The 25,400-nt window shown below is 38.4% G+C and overlaps 1 protein-coding gene across 2 annotated transcripts in view; it reads right to left on the reverse strand.

Annotated features, from left to right (window-relative positions):
- HECW2 (HECT, C2 and WW domain containing E3 ubiquitin protein ligase 2) overlaps window positions 1-19,693 on the reverse strand; it is a 390,019-nt gene extending 370,326 nt beyond the window's left edge. Inside the window, exon 1 of one of the 2 annotated variants that reach the window (XM_079132566.1) lies at window positions 19,625-19,693. The gene's annotated coding sequence lies outside the window, so the exon portion shown is untranslated. Of the gene's footprint in view, window positions 1-19,188; window positions 19,278-19,624 lie in introns of those variants that run through there. The other variant, XM_079132567.1, reaches the window with a different exon arrangement.
- Between the last annotated feature and the right edge of the window lie 5,707 nt (window positions 19,694-25,400).

The following is a 25,400-nucleotide window of genomic DNA, read 5'->3' on the forward strand; positions in this document are numbered from 1 at the left end:
AAATATCAAGTAAAGGTTTAATAAGCAGGATAGTATAGTACACAGTACATGAAAAGTTGAGTGATAATTTGTTTCTGTTGTGATTTTTTTTTTTTTAATTCAAAGCTGTCTTTGGCCCAGTGCTGCCCACCAAGCTCACAATGGAGTCCAACTTAACTAATTACAAGGTTGGTGGCTGTAGTGACCTTGTCTCCATCTAACTCCAGACCATCTCAACCTCACCCACAAAATAAGCCAGCAGCTATTCCAGAGATCAAGGAGAAAAAGTACCAAAAGCTGCAGGTTAAATTAGTGAGAAATCAATCTAAATTTGGAGGATCTGATCTAAAATTGATGATGACAGAGCAGATGGCACACATATTCTCTTTCAGTATTTTGCCCAAAAAAAATAGCAAACCAAGGAAGGATTCTTATGCAACAAATGAACATGTTTTAAAGATGCTAATTTTCTTTAAATTAATTTGCAAGTTCTTTAACATGTTTGTGTTTTTTTGCTTATGTCCTTATCATTAAAGATAGTAGGGGACTAATGAACAGGTCAGTTTCTTCACTTTTAAAACAATGGGTATAGACTCTGTTTTCACCATATTAACACACAATTTCACAAAACTAGTAAATGCCTGAATAACTTCTGAGTCACATTTCATCTTTATTTCTTGGTCAAACACTGGGTTTGTCTGAGAACTGTTTTTTAAAAAATGGATGAACGGTCCTTAACAAATGATAGGTTGAAATCACTAAGTCAGGAAACCAAAGTCTAAATAAAGTTATCTTTCTGTATTAAAAAAAAATAAATTGCAGGAGGATTGCAAGTTCAAAGCAAGCCTCAGCAACTTAGCAAGGCCCTAGGCAATTTAACAAGATCCTGTCTCAAAATAAAAAAATAAAAAGGGCTCAGTGGTGAAGCATCCGTGGGTTCAATCCCTGGTACCAAAAAAATAAATGAATAATAATAATAATGCAAGCCATGAAAGATTAAAGAATACTTTCTTACAGATTTAAATGTTTCAGTATAGCTGCCAGTAGCAAATAATAAAGTACACCCAAGGAGTCACAATGCTGGATTACTCTCCTTACTTTCAAACCCAAGTGTCTAAAATACTAGTAAATTCTCTCTGCTTCTATATTAAGCTCTTGTTTTCCTTTAAGCTAGAGAGGTTTTAGAGTTATCCACCCCACCCCCACCAAATGCCAGGAAACAATTTTTAAAATTACATGGGCATTTTAGAATTCTCACTTCTGCAGCAAATCCATATGCTAAGAATATCTTGCCAAATAAATGAATTGCTTCTAGCGATGACCCATTTTAAAAGGAAAAAAAACTAAAATGTTTGCAAATGAAATTAAATTACTCTAATGGACTACTTACCTCAAAACCTACTTATATTTTATCTACATTAAAACCATTCTAAGAAACAGTGTTAAAGGTTACTCCATTAATAATCCTTTTTTTAAAATAATTTTTTAAAAAACACCAGATGTTATGGTTCTATATGTATAGTCTCTGTGTATTTAGTTCAGTGCCTTTTACTGGTTAATATAGTATAATTTTCCTGAAGTAAAATAAGCAAGTTATTTAAGCATTAAAAAACAGAAAAAGCAATAGTTACTCTTGTCACTAGAAAATTCTCTTCACAGTTAAATGCTAACTTTATTAAGCATATTTTATTAAGTCAGAAACTACGACTCCTATATATTGCCTTACCTAACCCTCAAGACAACATTTTAGAGAAGAGGAAACTAAGATTCAGAGACATTAAGTAATTAGCAAAGCCACACTGCTAGATCTTGCCCAAAATTGAATCTCTCCTTCTTTCCTAGTAACAAGTTTTAGCTGGACCCATGGGCCAATGGCCTTCCAGTGAGAAAATGTATATGCCAACTTCCGGTCAGTCTTGAGGTGGCCATAAGACTGAGTGCTCACCAGTGGAACGTGAGTGGAATGGGCACATGCAATTCCCAGGTCAGATGCCCCTCCCGCTTCTCACTGGGTGGAACAAATATGGAATGGGGATAGCTTCAACTATGCAAATAATGGCCCAGAGGGACTGGCTGAGCAATGAATTAAAAAGACTGTGCTAAAAAAAAAAAAAAAAAAAAAAAAAGTGTTCAAAGGGCCTATCCATCCAGAAACACCTATCTAACTAAAGCAGAAATAAGAGAGAAATGCTGAAAAGAAGGTTAGATAAAAAATAAGCTCTATCTTATTAGGCCACTGTGTTTTGGAGAAGTCTCTATCACAATAGCTTAGCTCACCCTATCATAGAAATTGGCACCAGGAGTGGGGTGGTAAAGTTATATAAATATAAATTACAATATAAATTATAAGGCCCTTGCCTTGTAAAAAGAACGCAGATGTTGGTAACTGAAAAGGGTCATAAACTGGTGACCCTTATTTGTCATAGTAGAATAGTTGGCAATCCTGTTCACTTGAGACTACCTGGGGCAGACTGGACCACATAACTGTAGATGCTATTTCTCTAAAGAAAACAGATGGAAAGTAGAGGAATAAGATATTTTTGAAATTTCAGGAGTTCAATCAGAATTAATTATCAAGTACTGATATAAGGCATTGTCACAAAGAAATCCTGGGAACTAATGATGTTCTTCATCTTATGCAATATCAGTAGTAGGAGGGCTTAATAAATCTGTTTCTAGATTCATTTCCTTCCTCTCTAAATGGGAATTAAACAAAAAGCACTAAAGTCTTCCCCCATTTTGGAAATTGAAAAATGGAATGTTTTATGTCTTAAAACTTGGAAGAATATAATTTTTAATCCACTGTATCAAAGTCATTCAGAAGATCTTTGTTTCATTTATTGTTACACATATCTAAAAATAAAACAATTAATAAAATACATGTAGAACGTATCTCCTTTAGAAATGCTGAATCGTTTTATGTATATGTTGCTTATTTTGCTACCATGTTCTCTTAATATCTTTTCATTCCAAATTTAGCTTAGAGTCCATTAGAATTTCATTCAAGGTCAAGTTGTGTGTTTATTTCTTTAAAAAATTGGGGAGGGGGGATCATAAGGACGCTCATATACCTAAATTAAAATTCTCCATGATGGTAACTATTTTTGTGTTCTCATTATATAAAACCATAGTTCCTTAAAAGTATTTCAGACAGTGCTGCCAACTTAAAAACTCAACAGTACTTAGTTTCGCCCACTCCCACCTCCTACAAAGAAGAGACTAGAAGTATGAGTAAAATTAAATGCAAGAAAACAAAGAGCCTAACAAAGTACTAAACAAAAAACTAAGAAATAATACAGAAATAAAAGCTGTCTTAAATGTCAACTTCTCCTTGATAAATAAACACCAAAAATTATTCAAGAAATGCCTTCTGTCTACTTTTTTCCATGTGACTATTTGTTTTTATCCATCTGATCTATTCAGCATGTTTCCCCCCTTGAGAAACCTTTATTTTGTTGTATTATTTTTCTTCCTGCTATAATGGGAAAATTTATAAGTAAGGGGATTAGATCCTATTATCATTTCAGTCACTGAGATTAGGGTGATATCACATCCCAGACTGCCAAGGACCAACCCATTGGTACCTTGTCCCAGTGTAAGTATCGCTCTCACTGGAGTTCAAGGATATAGAAGACACGATAATGGACACACTATTACCAACTAGCTGTGTGAACCTGAACAAGTTAAGAAACTTCTTCAGTACTCAGTTTCTTTCACCAAATGAGAATAACACCTGCAATTGGTAATTGCGATAATCTCTGGAGAAAACATTTGAAAGCACATAGGAAAGTTTGAAAGCACATAGTTACTGCACATTTAAAAATGGTTAAGATGGTGAATTTTAAGTTGTCTGTGCAAACAGACTGAATATTTGTGCATCATCAAGATTTATACGTTGAAACTCTAAATGTCATAGTATTTAGAGTAGTATTGGGAGGGAATTAGGTTATGAGGGTCACAAATGGTAATAGTGCCCTTAGAAGAAGAAGCCAGAGTTACCTAGCTCCCTTTCTGCCATGTAAAGACACAGAAAGAAAACAGCCACTTTTAAATAAAAATCAATAAAAACACTGGGAAAAATTGTCAAAATTAGTGTTTTCACAATTCTGAACACTGACAACAGGTTTGCAACATTGGGAGGATATTTTATTCAAGAAAAACGGCTGAGTAAGAACAGTGAACTTTAAAGCTTTTTAATTTGTCCTATTTCCAGCATCTCTCCCCAGCATCATGACACCCTTAAAGCTAGGATCCTTAAAGCCATGGTAACACTGAAAAACAGCACTCCAACAGCCCCTGTAGAGAGCAGACCGGTTTGTAGGTTCCCAAAAGGCCCTCGTTCCACAAAATTGTCATTATCTGACCCAGCAGTTATCTGGAAAAGACCCATTCTCAGTATTTGTCTTCATCGGTCCTGACTCAGTGCCCATTCAAGAGGAAAAGTCCTTCCCCACAGCATTTGTTGAAAACAATCAGTTGCAATTGCTTAACCCTGCAGTTGCCTGAGTGGCAATGCCAGCTGTGGCAAATAAGAGGCAGGCAAAGCAAAGCAATTAGACAAGAAAAAAAAAAAGAGCATCCAAATCAGAAATGGAAAAGTAAAATTATCTCTGTTTGCATTAGATATCCCAAATACAATCACAAATTCAACAGCAACAACAAAAAATATAGTTAGAACAAATATCAAATTCAGTAAAGTTGAAGCATACAAATCAACAAAAAGAATTTGTGCTGTCTCTATACACAAGAATCTGGAAATTAAGAAAACAAATTCCATTTATACTAAGAACATAAAGAATACAATACTTAGAAGTAAATTAAAACAATTGGTAAGAAACTATAGAGTGAAAAATTATAAAATATTAATAAAGAAAATTAAAGAAGAAGGATAATTGCAGAGACATCCCATGATCAGAGGTTGGAAGAATAAATCTTGTTAAAATATCCATACTACCCAAGAAGATCTACAGATTCAATGCAACTTCTACCAAAATGAAAAAATTCCAATAGCATTCTTTACAAAAATAGAAAAAGCAATTCTAAAATTCATATAGAAGACCCTGAATAATCAAAGCACTCTTGAACAAAAAGAACAAAATTGGAAGCATCACACTTCCTGACATATTACAGAGGTATAGTAATCGAATAATACACTCCTAGGGCACATCCTGAGGGACCTAATTCCTCCAACCATACCCCCACCTGTCTACAGTTCCCACCTCCTTCCAGTAGTTCATTCAAATTATTAATCCATAAACTGGATTAGTTCACCGAAGAGATTATAGTCCTCATGATTCAATCGCTTCCCCAAAGCCCCATCCCCGGACATCGCTGCCTTGGAGACCAATTCTTCAAAACACAAGACTTTAGGGGATATTTCAGATCCAAATCATAACACAAATCATTAGCTAATTGCTAACGTAACTAGGTAGAGGCTTCACGCTCATGACAATGAATACAGACTACTGTATTGGTCCAGAGAAGTCCATAAACAAACAAAGAACAACAAAAAGCAAAAATATCAAATCCATAAAGAGGAAGGGATGTCACATTATATTATTTGAAATGTCCATTTTTCAACACAAACACAAGGTCACACCAATAGCAAAGTACAGCCTATTCACAGGAAATAAAGCAGTCAATCAAAAATGTTGCAAAGATAGTAAATGTTGAATTTACTGGATAAAGACTTTATGTAAGCTATTATAAACACATCCAAATAGCTAAAGCAAATCAGGCATAAAGAATTAAAGGAACTTTGAGGACACAGCTCAGTGATAGAGCACTTCCCTAGCATGTGCTAGGCTCTAGGTTCAACCTCCAGCACTGCCAAAAAGAAGAAAGAATTAAAAACATTGTGTGTAAACACAATGTTTCAACAAAAAATATCAATATAGGGCTGGGGATATAGCTCAGTTGGTAGAGTACTTGCCTTGTAAGCACAAGGCCCTGGGTTCAAACCCCAGCACCGCAAAGAAAAAAAAAAAAAAAAAAAATCAATATACAGACAAAAATACTTTTAAAGAAGCAAAAACTAGTAGACTTGAAAAACAATAACAAGTGGAAAATTCACTAGAGGAGTTCAACAGCAAATTTGAACTGGCAGAAGAAAGAAACAGTAAATCTGAAAATATGTCAGTTGAGGTTATGTAGTCTCAGGAACAGAAAGAAAACGAATGAAGAAAAGCTAACAGAGTCAGGCACAGTGGCACATGACTGTAATCCCAGTGGCTCAGGAGACTGAGACAGGAGGATCTCAAGTTCAAAGCCAGCTCAGCAAAAGCAAGGCGCAAAGCAACTCAGTGAGACCTGTTTCTAAATAAAATGCAGAATAGGTCTGGGGATGTGGCTCAGGGGTCAAGTGTCCCTAAATTCAATACAGGGTACCTACCCCCCCAAAAAAGGTAACAGAACCTCAGAGACCTGTGGGACACCAAAAAGCTATCAACATCTTATACTGGGAGTTCCAAAAGAGGAAAAGAAAAAGGGACAGAAAAATGTGTAAGAAATAGTGCCCAAGAACTTTCTGAATTTGAGGAAAAACATTAACCTATATATCAAACAAGTTCAACAAACTCTAAGAATTACCTTTAAAAGTAGTCAAAATGTCAAAAGACAAGCTTGAAAACAGCAAGAAAAAAAATGTTGCACAAGGGATCTCAATCAGATTCAGAATTAATTGTTCATTGAAAATCATGGAGGTCAAAAGGCAATAGGATAACACACTCAAAGGGCTTAAATAAAAGTTCAGTGAAGACTTCCATATCCAGCAAAACTGTCCTGTAAAAAAATGAAGGAGAAATTAAGATAATCTCAGATAATCCAAGCCTGAGAGAATGGTACTGCCAAATGCATCTCACAAGAAATACTGAAGGAAGTCCTTGAGACTGAAATGAAAGAAAACACCAAATACTAACTCTGATTCATCAATAAGGTTAACTACATAGTTAAATGTAAATGACAGTATAAATGCATTTTTTTTCTATAACACCTTTTAAAATCTGATTACAAACTGCATAAATTAATAGTTATAAAAGTATGGTGATGAGCTTATCACATTAAAGATATAATTTGTATCATATTAAAGGAAGGAATGGAACTATATTGGGGTGAAGTCTTACATACTTCTGAGATTAAGTTGAAATTGATCTGACATTTATTGGTTAAAGTTAAAATTTTAATTGTAACTTCAAGAATAACTATTAAAATCATTCACCAGCATAACAACTTCATCAGAAATGACAGAGAAAAGGCCTATAAAAATATATATTTTCTAGTGTAACCTTGTTTTCAAAGCAGAATGCACTAGAAAATGTATATTTAACACAAAACAAGGTACAGAAGACAAGGTAATAATGGAAGAATTGAAAAACAACAAGACACAAGACATATAGAAAACAAATAGCCAAGGAACAGAGGTTAATCCCATCTGATTATCGATAATCACATTAAATGTAAATGAATTAAACACTCCAGCCAAAGGCAGAGAATGCGCAAAATACACTGCTTAAATGATCCAACTAAATTCTGTCTACAAGAAATTCTTAATATTCAGAGAAACAAATAGGAGAAAAGTTTAAAAATACAATATACTATGTATTATAGGCTGGGTTGTGTCCCTTAAAATTCTTATTTCAAATCCTTAACCCTCATTATTTAAGAATGTTCCTAACTTTGGATTGGGCAGAGAGGAGTAGGAAGGGCGCAGGGGAGTGGAAAAGATGGTGGAATGAGATTGACATCATTACCCTAGGTATAATCACACAAATGGTATGACTCTACATCATGTACAACCAGAGAAATGAATAGTTGTGCTCCATTCGTGTACAGTGAATCAAAATGCATTCTGCCATTATGTATAACTAATTAGAACAAATGAAAATAAAAATTGTTTTTAAAAAGAATGTTGCCAAATTGAAGATATAACCTTTAAAAGGAGGCCATAGGGTAAATCCTAATACAATCTGACCTTATAAGAGGAAGTTTGGACACAGAGAAACACATCAGAGACACATACACAGGGGACAGACTCCTGGAAGACACAGAAAGATAGCTATCTGCAAGCCAAAGAGAGAGGCCTCGAAGGAAATCAAACTTGTTGATACTTGCTAGCCTCCATAACAGTGAGAAAATCAATTTCTGTTTTTTAAGCTACTCAGTCTGTGGTAATTTGTAATGGCAGCACTAGTAAACTAATACACCATAAAGACAGTAATGAAAAAAAGTTGGAGTGACAATGTGACTATCAGACAAAATAGACTTTACAATAAAACTGTTAATAGAGACAAAGGATATTTTATAATGATAAAAGGGCAAAGTTAAAAGGAAAACATGATTATAATCACATATATACCTAACAACAGAGCTACAAACTATATGAGCAAAAAACTGAGACATCATTACCCAAATTTCCACAATGGACAGAAAAACATGACAGAAAATAAACAAGGATAGGTATGAAACCAAAAGCAAAAGAGGCCTTAGAAAAGAGAAATTGGATCTCAAGTAGCAAACTTTTATGCTTCATAGGACACTATGGAGAAAGTAAAAAGACAATTTACAGAATGGAAGAAAATATTTGCAAATTATATATCTCATAAGGGTCTAATATCCAGAATATGTAAAGAACTCTTACAACTCAAAAACAGAAAGACAAATAACCAGTTTTTCAAATTAGTACAGAATTTGAACAGATATTTCTGCAAAGAAGATATGAAATGGCCAATAAGCTCATGAAAAGATGCTCGCCAGCAGTCATTATGGAAATGCAAAGCCAAATCACAATAAAGTATTACTTCAAACCCATTGGGATGGCAGAAAGAAAGGCAGTATTGGCAAGGATGTAGAAAAATTGGAGTCCTCATACGTTGCTAACTGGAATGTAAAATGGGGCACCCACTTTGGAAAACTGCCAGGTCCTCAAAATAATAAACATAAAATTACCAGATGATCCAGCAATTCCACTCCTAGGTATATACTCAGAGAACTGAAAACATATTGTTATAGTTTGGGTCTGAAACGTTCCCCAAAGTATCATTTGTAGAAGCAGCAATGTCCACAAGTGGGGCTTTCGGGAAGTGATTGGATCATGAGGGCTCTGATCTCATCAGTGGATTAACCCACTGGCAGCTGAATGTACTACTGGAAGGTGATGGATACCGTAGGAGGTGGGACCTGGTTAGTGGCAGTAGATCACGGGAAGTGTGCCCTGGAAGGCACGCTTACCTTATGCCTGGCCCCTTCTTCGGCCACAGCTTTCAGTCATGCTGTTCTGCCTCTTTCAGGCCCAAAGCAATGGGGCATGCCGACCATGGACTAAAACCTCCAAAAACCAGGCACGAAAAAAATCTTTTGTCCTTTAAGTTGTTTATGCCAGGTATTTTGGTCACAGTGATGAAAAGTCTGACTAACACAGAATATTGGTACTGAGAAGTAGAGTCATTGCTGTGACTGTACCTGACCATGTGATTCAGAAGTCAGTAGCCTTCAGAACTGGTCTGTGGGAAGAGTCTGGAAAAGTTTGGAGAGGTGGAGGAGAGAAGAAGGAAGGGATGGGGAAAACTTGATCAATGGGTACTAAGTTACAGTTAGGAACAAGAAATTCTAGTGTGCTTTTGCACAGTAGGGTGACTAAAGATAAGGTAATACATGATCCATTACAAAATGCTAGAAGCAAGGATTTTGAGAATTTTCATCAAACAAATGATAAATGTTTAGGGAAATGGGTATTTTAAACATTATACAATGTATACATGTACTGAAACATCAAGTTATCCCATTGATATGTACAGTTATATTTTCTACGCCAGTTAAAACAAATGAAATAAATAAAATCTTTAATGAGTTTTAAAAAACAGATTCTAATTCTGGTCTGGTGTAGAGCCTAAGTTTCTGCATTTCTAACAAATGTACCAGTGATGCAGACTCTGCTGGTTTGTGGACTACACTTCCAACAGCAAAGAGATGACTTACAAAAGAAGAAGGTTTCTGAGATGAGAAATATCTGAATGAATCAGATCTCCAAGACTTCACTTTCTGTCATTTTGAAACTATAAAAACATTAAGTTTTTGGCATCCTGTGCCAACTTAATATCTGATTTGTATAAATAGCTGCCTTTCATAATGGTCCACAAGAAAGAAACAGATGTTTCCTTTAGCCATTAGGCATTGATTATTATATATTCTCAACATGATCAATACTGGGCATTACACAGAGACAGCAGAAAAGCTTCCATATTTTCAGAATGCTTAAAATCCAGGTGGCAAAAAGTGTAACAGGAAACAAAACAACTGGTGCACCATCTAAAACAGCAGATTATTAAGATCTTAATTGCTATAAAAATAGCACCCCAAGAAGGTGATATTTGAGCATCTGGGAACATCAAACTAAACTCAGTTTCCCACCTCCTCCAAGAAGATGAGGATATCCACCCCACCCTCACCCTGTCAACCACCAACAAAGGAAGCTACACTGACTTCTAGATGTGTCATATTTTTCAAGAGAGTAAGTTGAGAATAAAATGATGGAAACCACTGTTTTTAAATTGTTTATCCAAGGACAACAGAAGCATGGGGCCTAGAAGGATAAATAGAACTGGCTGGCATTCCAGGTGTTTTGTGTGGTAAAAGTACGGAAGTAGAGATGAGCCTAGGGTATTTATGGGATGGAAGGAAGACCAGTCTGAAGTAAACCAAAGGTTTGCACACCACCATCCCATTCTGAGTAAAGCATAGAAACTACCTCCTAAGAAGGTGATAGTCACTGTAAAAATATGTGGATATTTCTTTACAGGAAGGCTCAACTAGTTTGCCTTGCAGGTCCTCTCTGGCTTTTCTTCAACTGCAAGACAAAATTCCAGTCCTCTTCCTCTGGTTAATTCTTAACCAGAGTCACTTGCCTTTCCTGCTACTGACCATGGGGACTGTGGATGTGTAAATGCCTACACATTTTTTTTTAAATGCCTTGCTCATTGCATTACATTAGGCTTTCTGCTGCAGCTCAGCATCCCTAGTTCTTAGAGTGTGTTCTTGGAGATCATTCTCATAGGTCTTATTTTCAACTCTACCATCAGTCATCTTTGTGACTCTTCTCTGAACATTGTCCAAACTTTCCTCATCCCTCGTACTTAGGTGAGCCTTGAGCTGTATACACTTCAGGATCTCCCTGACCACTCCACCTGAAAGAAGCTTCAGTCACACTCTATTCTCTACCAAAACTCCCTTCCACAGGGACTTGTCACGCTTCCAACTTTGCTTTTTTTTTTTCCATTTTTTTACTTACAAAATATTTCAAACACACATTCAGAAATTCATATAGTTGAGAAGTTAATATAACAGTAACCATATATCAATACCAGTTTGGACAAATGTTAACCATTTTGCCACATTTTCTTTGCATTGATATGCTTGTTAATTCTTATCTTTGCTACCTGTTTCCCACTAGGCTATCTATTTTATCTAGGCAGGGTCATGTCTGAATATTAACCTTTTATATCCATAACTTTAGCATAAAGCCTGGCACATACAAGGCTCTCAATGTTTGTCCAATGAATAATGCATGAATGACTTCTAGCATTAAATGACGGTCATCATTATTAAAGAGTTATTAGACCAAAGACCATTATTCCACCTTCATTCTAGTTCAAAGTGGGGGAGGAAATGGTCTATAAGAAAGAATATGGGTTTAGATATAAATATGTGCTTTAATTGGTATTATACATTAGAGGGCTTTATCTGAGAAAGGTACAGAACTTCACTTCCCCAGTACTCTTTTCCTCTTGCCCTGGACATCATATCTAACTGCTAGACATGATGATACAGGGTCTGAGCTCTTAATGTCTTTTCTAGCTTAGAGATGCCAACTCAATGGCATAAAGAAGGACATAACAAAGGTTGAGAGAGAGAGAGAGAGAAAAGGAAGAAGAAAGCGGGGAAAGGTAGGGAGAAAGAGATAAATGCCTATGAAGAAGGAATCCAGGATAATTATAAGACTCTTAGAGACCATTCTTTTTTTATAGGTTAGGCCAAGGGCAATGTAAATCATGTCCTGAAATTTTTGAGTATCAAGTTCATTTGAAACAAAATGAAACATAAGGCAAATATATAAGAAAGATCATGTCCAATTGTTAGAGTTCTCCATTTTTTTCTACCTGAACCCTCTGCCACCAGTATAATATTGCAAAATCCTAAAAGCACAGATTGTACCCACTGTACAATCTCTCCCTGCTCTCGAATACCATTTTTACCCTCTCCCAAAATTCGCTAGTTCTAAGCTCTTCCAGTGGGTCACTGAGAGTTATAATGCATTATCATTTGAAGGACTATCCATTACTGAAAATATTACTTCCTTATACCTACATGGTCAATGTGGACCTCCAACTGTCTGATGGAAAATGTCACTGTCAAACATTGTGGCATATTGTTTTATTTGTTAGCTTCTCTCCCTTCTTTCCCTACCCTTGCCAAGGGTCACTAGGGGCAAAGTATATTACTGAGGTACTCTACTAGATTTAACAGAAATCTTTTCTATATGGTGTCACAAAGAAATATTTTTCTTGCTCCACAAATATCTTACTCCAAACACAAAATATTATACAAACAGCTGTCCCCTATTCAGTCAGCATATGTCATCATGGAGAAGCAGTCTTATACTCACTGCCCAGCATAAATTCAGGGGCCACAATTTGGCCATATCCACAGTCTTCTATCTTTTACTTGGCATTTCCTCAAAATAAGAAGGCACTACAACTTCTCTGTGAATTGGGTAGCATGTGGATTGACTTCTAGGTACATGTTTTCTTCATTAGGCACATTTTTTCTTCACAAAGTCATCATCTTCTTACCTGTACCCCAAACCAGTGCTCTGCCAGTCCTGTCCCATGAGCAACTTTTCCAGTCTCATAAATAATGGTTAACCCAAAGAAAAACCTTTCCCTTGTAGCATAAGTTTTCAGTAACAAAGGAACAAAGCATCACTAAGCATTCCCCCCTGAAAAAGTGCCAAAAGCTGATTCATTTTCTGTATGACATCGGTAGTTTCATCCAACTACCGATGTGAGATACCTGCCAGCATGTGCTTGGTAGTAATCACTCTTCCAAGCTCTACTCCACGAATTACCCAACAGTCAACTGTATCATTTGACAAAGGAATTTTGTCAATAACTTCTGGTTTCTCTCTAAGGATAATGTTCATCTTTACCTTTCCAGCTGATTTTCCAATTGTCTCTTCAATAAGAAGACTCATACTTATTTTTGCTACAAGCATCCTGTAATGGGGCTAGTAGAGTTACAGTCTCTTATCCTCCTTTAGCAATATAATACATTAATTTCGTAAGGGAAAGCAGTATTCGTGCTTGTCCTGGAAAACTTCAATAGCATAACAGAGAAGCCACTGTGCTTTGTTTGAAAGTGACACAAAAACATCCATGGCTTCATGCCACAATTGGACAAAGCTTCATAACAGGCAACAATTAAGGATTGGCTCCTAATAGGGATCAGGAGTAAGACGACAGTGAGCCCATAAAAAAAATAGTTTTGAAATAGTCAGGTAATATTTCCATTTACACTCTTCATTTTCAACTACTATTTTGAAATTGTCACCATCACAGATTCCCTTGGCTCTATACATATTCATATTTTGTATCTGCAGTGGGTTTCAGTTGCCTAAGTATGATTATGGCATTCTGAACTGTAGCATATACATTACTACAGGCTGAGCAGTCCCTATCTGAAATGCTTGGAACTATAAAAATAATTGAATTTCAGGTATTTTTCAGACTTTGAGACAATTACATGTATACATTGAGATATCTTGGGGAAGGACCCACATCTAAACACAAAATTGATTTATACATACCTTATCCAAGTGGCCTAAAGACTTTTTATACACCATTGTTAATAAAATTTTTGCAGGAAACAAAGTTTCATGGTGTGGAACATTCCATTTGTGACATCATGTCAATGCTCAAAAACTTTTGGATTTTAGAGCATTTCAGATTTCAGATTTTTGTATTACTGATGCTCAACCTGTGTCTTCATTACAATTTTTATACATCAATGAACCATCTTTAAACTACTGATCCGTTTTTGTGAAACAGGGACACAACTGAAGAATAGTACCATCAAAAAATATTTTAATAAGTAATAAGCTAAAGATACAGAAAGTACATTATACCAACATGAAATGGGTCATTAATTGAATGTAAGTTATATACACTAACTAGTACAGTCTTTATAACACAAATGCAATCTTTAATATTATAATAACCTTCTGAGAACATAATGGAATATTGGCTGGAATTATAATTCTCTCATACCACAAAGTCTTATAAGCTCTACAACTCATCACCTATCTGACCTCATTTTTGACTCCCTATGGGTCAGTCCAGCTCATCCTGTTGGTCTTCTTGTGAACCTCTGAACACATCCAAACACATTCCCACCTTACAGCTTTCACACTAGCTGTCCCTTCTACCGGCAACTCTCTCCCTTAGGCATCTGCAAAGTAACTTCCCTTACTTCTGAAATCTTTGCTTATGGCTTCTTTCTCTATAAATCCTACTTATCCACACTTACCCTGTTCTATTTTCTCTTTCTTCCAAAGCATCTACCATGGTATAAAATGTACTTAATTTTTGTCTTATTTTCTGTCCCCTGCTCCAAATAGAATGAAACCTCTGCAAGGTCAGGGATCTTTGTTTCATTTATTAGTCTACCCCCTGTGCCCACATCAGACATTAACTCATGGATATCCAAATATCAGTTGAAAGAATGCAAAAAAAATGAAATGTTTTCATGGCCATTCCTTTCTAACCATTGGTCTGCCTATGAATCTTCAAGAACTAAAGAGAAAACCATAGCCATCAAAGATTTTTAAGTAAGAGAATTAAAACAGAATGGTGTTAAAACTAGACAAGGACAGGGGATGAGTAAAAGTTTGGAGAGGCTAGATGCAGAGAATTAGGTTAAAAAGTAAACCCATGAGCAGATGATGAAGGCCACAATTTTCTAATGACTACACCTTAAGTGTTTATATCAATGACACAATACACATTATCTGTAGATACATGATCAGTGCTTGCCTTTGTGTGTGTGTGTGTGTGTGTGTGTGTGTGTGTGGAAGTTGAACAAATCCAGAAGAAACTAAGCACATTTTTCCATCATATGAATAGTCTTCGTATAAAAACTGATGATCTGAGTCATGAGATGACAATACATGCTAGTTTTCCTGGGATATCTGATCTGGTGTCCCTTCCAGTTAGTACCACTTTTCACTCTCAAAAATGTCCTTCACTGGACAAAAAAAAAAAAAAAAAAAAAAAAAAATTATATAGTCATCCTACTTATAAAGGAGATACATAATTTCTTCTCATTCAGACATGCTGACCAAGCATTTGAGGACTGTAGTGGACTGAATGCTGCAAAAGTGACAGCCATAATTAATTGTAACACCTGCAGACCAGCAGTGCAAGTGAACTATTACAAACAGACAATCCTTGAGCAAAGGAGCACAGCTACCATTGCAGAGGCAGGTGTCACAAGCTTCAGATGTCTAACCTTTGGTATAGAACCCAAACCATCACCTGCACAAAACCCTTTAGAAAAATCTCCATATGGTGAACAGACACACCAATTCTCCTTCTCTGCAAGTCAACTGTTAGAAAAGTTGAAACCCAAACCCAATGGAGGAAGACAGTACAGAAAACAAAAGCCCTCTATTATCCTCATGGCCCAGAGAGCTTGCAAACTAAGAGAATGTGGAATCAAGCCTTCACAACAACATTTGTGTTCTGGACACTCAGTAACTATCCAAGAACGATCCAAGAACTGTACCAAACACTGGATCATGAAACCTGCCTACATATTTGCAGGTGCCACATAACCATCTGGTCTGCAAACAGGTTTTGTAGAAACTGCTCTCCCAAATCACAGGAGTTGTCCTCATTTGTGTCAGCCCTAAATAAAAGGACAAGAGCTACTTCTCATTGTGCTTGGAGATGATAATAACATGGGCTTACAGCCATGATGAACAATGACTTAAGAATAAAAGTATTTCAGTTCCCATATATATAAATTGATGACAAGCAATTATCTCATTCTCCTGCCTTCCCTACTACTTCTTTTTACCTTATGCATTTTTCCAGTTGAAATTTTTCTGATTTTCTGTCTTTGCATTTAACAAATGAAAGACTGAAATGAAACAAGACTCAAAATCTGGGATCAGAAAAGGGGTGATAAAGATAGTCAAGATTCCTCAGTTCCTAGGGTGATCATATAATTTACCATCCAATGAGTGCACTTCTAAACATGAAAGGGGGCACTTTTGATCACTAAGATAGGTCAGCAGGAATAAACTGGCACTGGTAAACAACAAGGTCTGGTCACCCTTCTAATCTCTCATTCATAGTCTGATACAAAAGACCTCCTGTGTGTAAACAGCAACCCCTGTCTCTGTAAGAGCAACCAAATTCAAATATAGTCTTCTCTCTCAGGCCAAGCCTGGAATTTGCCAACAAAATGATTTTCATTCTATACTGCTAGTCCCTATCCAACTCACCATGCAAAACGGGTTCCATTTTATTTATTTATTTTTTAACCCCAAGAAAACAGGCAGCAGTGCACGGGAATGTGGATCTATGCCAAGCCCACCAAGCCCCAGGATAGGAACCTCTGGTTTCTCTCTCTCTCTCTCTCTCTCTCTCTCTCTCTCTCTCTCTCTCTCTCTCTCTCTCTCTCTCTCTCTCTCTCTTTCTCATATATATATACATGTGTTTTATAACACACACACACACACACACACACACACACACCCCACACACATATATAAGAGAGAGAATTGTAAATGGACACAGACCTTTATTTTATTTACTTATTTTTATGTGGTGCTGAGAATCTAATCCAGTGCATCACATGTGCTAGGGAAGCGCTCTACCACTGACCACTGAGCCACAACCCCAGCCCCTCTGGTTTCTCTTGAAGGAACATTTGGCAACAGAGATAGCCACAGACACCAGTCATGGATTTACCAAATATTTTAAATATTAGATCATTTTGTTGATGTCAGGACACATACCAAAACTGGGCAAAGCCCAAAAGCCAGCTCTCCTGCAAAACACATTCATCCAGAAGGAAAAGCCATAGTCTATCTTAAACTACAGATTAACACCTTGGTTTCTTTGCCATTTGCTGAGATAAATTATGCAAAAGTCTTTCAAAGGAGTAAGAAAAGTATGTTTTTTTCCCAAAACCACATTATCTAAGTTGAAAAATACGAATGCTTGCTTTTATTCCATGCATCCTGCTCAGAGCAGGGAAACGCTACTCATGTTCATTAAATTTTGTCCTGTGGCTGGTGAATATAAATACTAAAATCTTTTCCCTCGCATTCACAAAGAGGGAAGATCAATTTTGTGATCTAGTTGCAATCTACAGTGCATAAATAATCTAAGGTGGTGGTAGGAACTGAAAACCTCCAGGGGATTCTCATTGTTCAGAATGACTTTAATTTCCTCACTGACATCACAGTCCTTCATAAAGATTCATTGCCAAAAGGTCCCCCCAACTGTGATGGAGGCAATGATAGTCTGAGGCTGGTTAATCATCATAGAATAAGGGTTCAGCCCTTAGCTGACAGTCTAGGGGCAAAAGGTAGGGGTTAGGGGTCCACCTGTCATGGAGTTGGTAAAGGAAACTGCATTCAAACTAATGCAGATTAAAGTCCTTCCAAGTAGGAAATACTATGAGTCCAAGGGGTCATTTATATATAATAGCTATGACTGGTTTTCCCCAAAAAGTGGCAAGAAATTTTAAGTTCAAAAGCATTTTTGTTAGTCTATTTAAACTGTTTCACATAACCACAATTAAGACCAAAATGTGCTAATGTAATAAGCAAAACAAATAGCTCAATGATGACTTTGTAAACCTTCAAAGAAAGAAAAAATGAATAACTAGTTAGGCTGCTGGATGATGAGGTTATTAATGTTTCCTTTGAGAGATCAAAATTATCTCTTTCTCATCTTCCATGCCACTCTACCCTACCTCCCAACAGTGAAGTACATAATTTCTGAAGAATACAATGACCCTTTATGCCTGGTTTCTCTTGTCTGCTAGGGATGCCATCTGTCTCCCACACTATATAAACAATCTCTGCAGGAATCTTCTGATGACCAAACAGATTTGCAAGCTCCAGATTTTCACACCATTAATAATATCACCATCCAGATCAGTTCTCTTGCTTTAATAACTCCAAAGACAAACTTAAGAGCTTTCTTTGTTTGTAGATAATGTGTCATTTTAAAGATAACCTCTTGGAACATACAGCCATCTGTTGGGAGAAGAGAGAGAGAGAGAAGCTCTCTCTAGGCAACAGAAGAAATGAGCCCTTAGGGGAATAGGAGAATTAGTAAAAAGAAAATCATATTTATAAGACAATGCACCAAATTTCACCAGGTCTAACAGAAGACTTTGTTGATTACTCTGAAGTATTTTTTCTTCTAAATGACAAACTATAGAAACTATTCAAGAAAAGACAAGTTTTACACTTTGACAAAGGTATATGTACTATGAGAAATCAAGAGTGTACATAACTCTAGGACATCCAAAGCCTAAGTCTTATTCAGGAAGGTTAAAGGCCCCGGTGAAGTTTGCCTGCCGTCCACCTCGGTCTACAGAATGATCACGATGTTTTCCTTCTCCAAGTTTAATACCGACTGAATGCTTACAACTCTAATTGTGAGCTGTGTTGACTCTAAAGATTTCCAAGTCGAAAAGAAATAAATGCTTCTATACAAATGTTCCTAAAATTAATCACAATAAACGAAAAGCAGCTAAGCACTGCTAACGGAGAAGACAAGGCATGAAAGAGTCAGACCTCTGCAGTTGCACGTCCTCGGAAACGTCTACGTCTAAATCTGCAGCCCCAGTTTCCTCCAGGCCCCAAGCTCCAGCAGAGGATGTGCACAACACATTCCAGACCAAAAAGGAAATGAAGCCTTCTTTCCCTCGAGTGATGCTCAAATAAACCCAAAAGTCCCAGCTTCTCGGGATACCCAAACCATCAGACATGTCCTGGTGCCTCTCACCGGGGTTTCAGGGCAGCGGAAGCAGAATGTCAAATGAATGACCGCGCCGGGGCGCGAGCGAGGAAAACAAAGCCACCTCCAGCTGTCCGATACCTGCGGCGCGAAGACTGGGCGCGGGCAGTGCACTCACCTGGGCTCGGCGCCCGCCGCCACGGGCTGCGGGTGGGACCCGGCGGCCGGGCGGGAGGGCGCCCCCGCAGTCGCCCCAACCCGCCGCTCCGGCGCTCTACGGCTGGTCCGTGCGCGCCGCGGAGAAAGCAGGCGGCGGGAGACGCCGCCGCGCGTCGCATGCAGCTCCCGGCTGCGGCGTCCGCTATGACAGAGCCAAGGGACCCTGCACTGCCGTCCTGACCCTGCGACCCAGGGCAGTGATCAGAGACAGCGCCGAGCAAAGCGAGCCCGGCGCGCCCCTCAGCGGCTCTTCCCGCCACCCTCCGCAGCGGGCCGGGTCTCCGCTTGCCTTTGTGCTGGCATCTTCCTCACTCGCCAACCACACTCGGAGCTCTCGAGGCGGCTCCGCGCCGCCACCCACCCCCGGGTTACGCCGCGCCCCCCGCGCGACCCACCGATTGTGTCGAGTCAGCAGCGGTGGCGGCGGGGACGCGCGAAGCCATGTCTCCCGCCCGCGCTCGGGACGGCGCCGGGGCTCCGGGCGCCGCCGGGAGCTTCACGACCGAGCGCGGCGCGTCCCCGAGCGGCCCCGCAGCGCCAGGCTCCGGGCCGCTAGCTCTCCAGGCGTCGCCCGCGAGCAGCGCACTGACCCGCCTGCGTCGCCTCCCTCTAGCTGCTCCCCGCCGGCCTCCCTCTGGTCGCCACCTTCCTCCCGCCCCAACCCCGCGCCCAGGCCCGCTCACCTCCAGCGGTGCCGGCGCCTCTCCTGCTAGACGCCGTGGCAGCATCTGCCCACACCATCCTGAGGGCGCTTGGCTCAAGGCTTCCTGCACGTCGGGGACCAGTGGAAGGAAAATGGGGGGAAAGGACAGGAGAGACGGCCAGACCTTGGCCAGCGGGACCTCACCGAAGAAGGTGCGCTAGAGCAGGGCGGGTGCAGCTGGGCGGAGGATGAGTCCCAAGGCTGCGGCGGAGCCTGAGCTGCTCTCCTCCTGGGAAGCTGAAGGACGTGAGGATTTCTACCGGCGCTGCGGAGGGTGAAGGAGACCCTCTAAGGTCATGCGAGAAGGCCTATTCCTAAAACCCACCAGAAAGCTGAGTGAGGGAGTGTCGTGCCTCGGTTTCCCCAACTGCAAGGACGAAACGTTAATAGTTCTATCACCTGCACAGGGTGTGGTCAAAATGAAAAATGTATTATTCAGAGTGTTCCTAGATCCTTTGCTTAAGAGGCCACTAAAATTAAAAATTGCCGTATGAATACTTTCGGCTTTGTATGTTCTTCTGAAGCCTCTTCACTGATTCATTCCCACTTAGGAAAAAGAGAAGAATGTTGAAATATAAGACCACTCTCCACCCCCACCCCCAACTCCTTGCATGGTATCTCTCCAGATGTGGGAAACATTTACTCAATTTTGCAGCTTAACTATGCCTACATGAAGATAGTTCAAAAACACATCTTCTCCCAAATAACGGATACTCATTTGGGAATTTTTTAGTATGAGTACTCAATATTATCCATCCCCTCCCATCTCCTTTTCTGGTAACAGTGGTTTATATTTCTTATGGGAACTGCCCTTCCCCCACCCCCACAATGATTCTTTGTGGTTCCAAGATACTGACACCTCCCACTCTCCCTCCCCAGGACTAGCCAGTCATCGTATTCCAGACCACAGTGATTGGTTCTGGGATAGCCATGTTGGTTCAGAATCTCAGTCTTGGGCTGTTGTCAAATCACTTCAGAAGAAGGAACTCTTTAAACTGAGGTAACTAGACCAGAAAGGTATAAGCTAGTGGCAACAGTGGTGACTACTAGTGCATGCCAATGAAGCTAACTTTAAAGGAAGAAAAGCTGAGGAAGAGAGGGTGATGTCTGACCTTCTCAGGAGGCAATGTGTCCGCTGTGAACTCTACTCCTGCAGCCAACAAATTATCTCCTTTTTTTATTTCCTCAAGTCAGTTTCATTTGTGTTGTCACATGTCACTCCTTAGTCCCCTGTATCTATGATCCCAGGCATCATTGATGAATCCCTCCTAACCCAAGGTTCAATACCAGTTTCTACACAAAAAATAGGAATCCCAGGGGAACCCATGTGATGTTCCCTTTCTATAATTTAGGCCTGGCAATCCCACACCTGCAACCCTTAGCCTCCTGTATTGATTAACCATTATGTTACAATGTATCTTTAAACTAAAGTATAAGCATGAAAGAGGTAAAGCAGATCACCATCACTGCCCTAGTTTAAAAGAAAAAAAAATTTTTTCTCTACTTAGAAAGCATCCCCAACTTACTTAAAACTTTCAATATATCAACCATTGTGATAAGGCATCAAATAAAATCAGTAGTAAAATAATCCTAAAATTTGAGACTTGCACCATGTGTGGTGGCACATGCCTATAATCCCAGCAACTCCAGAGGCTGAGATAGGAGTGCAAATTCAAGACAAATCCCAGCAATTCAGCAAATACCTCATCAATTTAGCAAGACCCTGTCTCAAAACAAAAAGTAAAAAGGACTGGAATGTAGCTTAGTGGTAAAGCACCCCTAGGTCCAATCCCAAGTTCAAAAAGAAAGAAAGAAAGAAAGAGAGAGGGGGGGGAGGGAGGGAGGGAAAGGAAGGAAGGAAGGAAGGAAAACTTAGACTTGCAAAAGTATGTAAAGTTTAGATTCTTTTTTTTTTTTTAAAGATGATCAAGGAAACAATTCCATTTATAATCACATAAAAGACAATAAAATACTTAAAAAGAAATTGAACTAAAAAAATACAACATTCATACATCTCATACACTGAAAACTCCAAAATGTTGTTGAAAAGAATATAAGAATGGAAAGATAGTCATGTTGCTGTATTAAAAGACTTACTCTTAAGATGCCAACACCCCAAAATTGATACACACATTCAATGCAGTCACTATCAAAATTCCAACTGCCTTTTTTCTTTTTTCTAAATATAGACAAGCCGATGTTTATTATGTGGAATTGCAAGGGACTCAGAATGGCAATTTTGTTTTCTTTGAAAAGTAAAAACAATATTGGGAGACTACAGACTTTCAATTTCAAAACCTGCTGTACATTGACAGTAATCAAGACTGTGTGGTACTGACCTAAGAGAAGACACATGGATCATTTGACCCACTCTCATTAGAAACTCAATATGTCATAAGCTGGTCAATTCTACATTGAAACTGGCCAATCATTAGAAAGTGATTCTTTATATTGTTTCCAAATTCTTCTTCCACCTAACAGGACTTGAAACACTAAAGACAAAGGTGAACCATTTGAATTGTCACTTTTCCAAGATTTTGCATGATCTTCAACTGGTTATCACATGATAATGCCTTGACCCTCCATCATCCTAAATTAATTCCTTTCTATAGATATGCTCCTGTAGCAGTGTCCAAAGCTAAACCCAAAGGCGGATTCCGAGAAACTTAAACTTAGGACACCTTCCAGTATTACAGGAGGGGCTTTAGAAACAAGTACATGTGATCTTACACTTTCACAAAAGCTTCAACTGTAAGACACCTCTCAAGAGGTTTGTAATGGACTGAATGTTTGTGTTCCCCAAAATATATCTGCTGGATTCCTAACCCCAATATGATAGTATTAGGAGTTGGAGACCTGTGGGAAGTGATTATATCATGAAGATGAAGTCCTCATGAGTGGCCTTATAAAAGGAACCCCAGAGAGTTCTCTCACGCTCTTTCTAACATGGTGAGGATACATGCAACCTGAAGAGATCTCTCACCAGAACCCAACCATGCTAGCACCCTGATCTCAGACTTCTAGCCTTCATAATAAATAAATTTCTGTTGTTATAAGCCATCCAGTCTATGATACTTCATTATAGCAACCCAAACTAAGACAAGACTGCTGTCTCTTTTCAGCCTAACTTCCCATTTCTCATAATTCCCTTCATGTCTGAAAGAATTGGAATAGTTCTGGAGAGCATTTGGGGAATCTGGCTAGAGGGAAGCTGCAACAAAATCACGTGGTACCTAGGCACTTACAGCCCATTCTAATAGTGACATTTATCCCGATTGCTTAAATGCTTTCAATCACCTGTGCTACTTGGTATTGTGACACACAGGTAAAAAGTTGGAAATCATATCTCCAAATAATTGTATACTTTAGGACCTCACACTGAAGTATGTGGGTAATGGATTAATGATGTTTGAAATCTGTGGGTCCAGAATTTCTGTGAAAAAATCTTCCCACTTCTTATTCTTTACATATGAAAGAAATTTATCATGTGGAATTGCAAGGGACTCAGAATGGCAATTTCTAAATTTGACAAAAAGTTTCAAAAATGTATGTGACTTTGCCAAGAGTAAGGTGTACACTGAAAATAAGCTCTTCTTAGCTATCAGTAATAAAAACAAATCTGATCAATTTTGCTAATGGAAAGATCAAAATATCTGTTAATTATATAGAACATAATGTGACAAAACCATTTTCAGATGAAAAAGAACTCAAAGCATAAAAAAAGCAAAAGAAAAAAAAGTTTCACAGAGGTATAACAGGCAGTTAATTAATTTTCAGAATCACTGTGAATTTTTTAAATGGATCTTTTTTTGTGATTTTTTTAAAATTTGGTATTGAGGATTGAACCTAGGGGCACTTAACCACTGAGCCACATCCCTTACCCTTTTTATAGTTTATTTAGAGACAGGGACTTGCTAAGTTGCTTATGGCCTTATTAAGTTGCTGAGTCTGGCTTTGAACTCAAGATCCTTATACTTCAACCTCCAGAGCAGCTGAGACTGTAGGTATATGACACTGTGCCTGACTTTTTGTGATTTTTAATTCAAAATAAGAATTGTACTTCCTTTTGTAGTTATAATGTGACTCCTTTTTTCTTAGAGAGTCATCTGAATTATATAATCTTCAATCCCCATAAAATATGGATTTGTCCCCATTTGAACTTGATACTCTATAGTCTAATCTGTGTAGCATTCAAGAATTAGGAGCATCCAAATGAAAAAATTACTCATTTAAGCACAAAATTGCTTTAAAACATCCATTTCTATAGTATTTCCTCTATCAACCTTCATAAGGGAATGAAAAAATAGCAATTATAACTAGAGAATTGAAGCCATGATCAAATGATATTCATTTGAATGCCAAAATATATTCTTAAGTATATTACAAAACTTTTTTGCCTTTTTAAAGAAAGTATATCAAACATAATCAACTCATTATTTTCATGGTAGCTATCACTTGTTTATCATACTGATTCACTGATGCCCTTAGCCACTCATAGGTATAAGTGGTTTTGCCTCCAAACTAAATAGCCTCAGACTGCTACAGTTTTTGTTTGTTTGTTTTTGTAATTTAAGGATTACTTGTTGGGAGATGCAGTGGTACACCCTTGTACTCCCCACAATTTGGAAGGCCGAGGCAGGAGGATAACAAGTTCCTGGCCAACTTGGACAACTTAGTGAGACTCTGCCTCAAAATAAAAAGAGCTGAGGATGCAGCTTAGTGGTAGAGCACCTGTGGGTTCAATTCCCAGTACCACACACAGACACACACAAAAGTCACTTTTCCCCCACCAAGGATTGTTTTGTTTATAACATATTATTTTTATGAGCTTTATTGATGTATTCACAAAAGGTCAAGAGTTTCAGAGACTAATACAAAGATATGAGTGTGGAGTGAGTACATTTGTGATTCCATTGCAAAGATATTATAGCTATCAGTACTTCTATGAGTTGCTTGCTTTTAGTTACTTTTTTTTAAAACTTTGATTTGATATATCCTGCTTGGTAACAAAAACATTTTTTTAAATCTAAACAAACAAACAAGAAGTCATGTTGGTTAAACTAATTCTACCTAATAGTTTAAAGAATTTCTTTAGACTAATTCTCAACTTCCCTCCCACCCATTTAAAAAGGCTGGAACTCTGATATTTTCTCCCCACTCCAAGCTATGCCTGGGAGGAAATGTGTGGCATTGGTGGCTTATGCTATAACGTGATAGGAGCTGGGTTGATGAATCCAGATGTCCACATGGTATTATCCTTTGGTGTAAAAGCCCCTCTTGGGGAGCAACCATCTGGGTTGCCTGGACTGCAGAAAGTTGACTGGTCCTACCTCTAGGTATTCAGCTGGTGGCTGCAGAACGAAGCCAGTGGCTACCATGACTCAGCTTTGATCTCTTGGCTTGCACTGAGCCCAGTGTCACTCCCTGACTGAGTTGGCCTCCTCAGAGTTGCTGCATGCTGCTACAGA

The sequence above is a fragment of the Sciurus vulgaris genome (assembly GCF_902686455.1).
Source record: "Sciurus vulgaris genome assembly, chromosome: 3".
In the NCBI taxonomy this organism is placed as follows: Eukaryota; Metazoa; Chordata; class Mammalia; order Rodentia; family Sciuridae; genus Sciurus; species Sciurus vulgaris.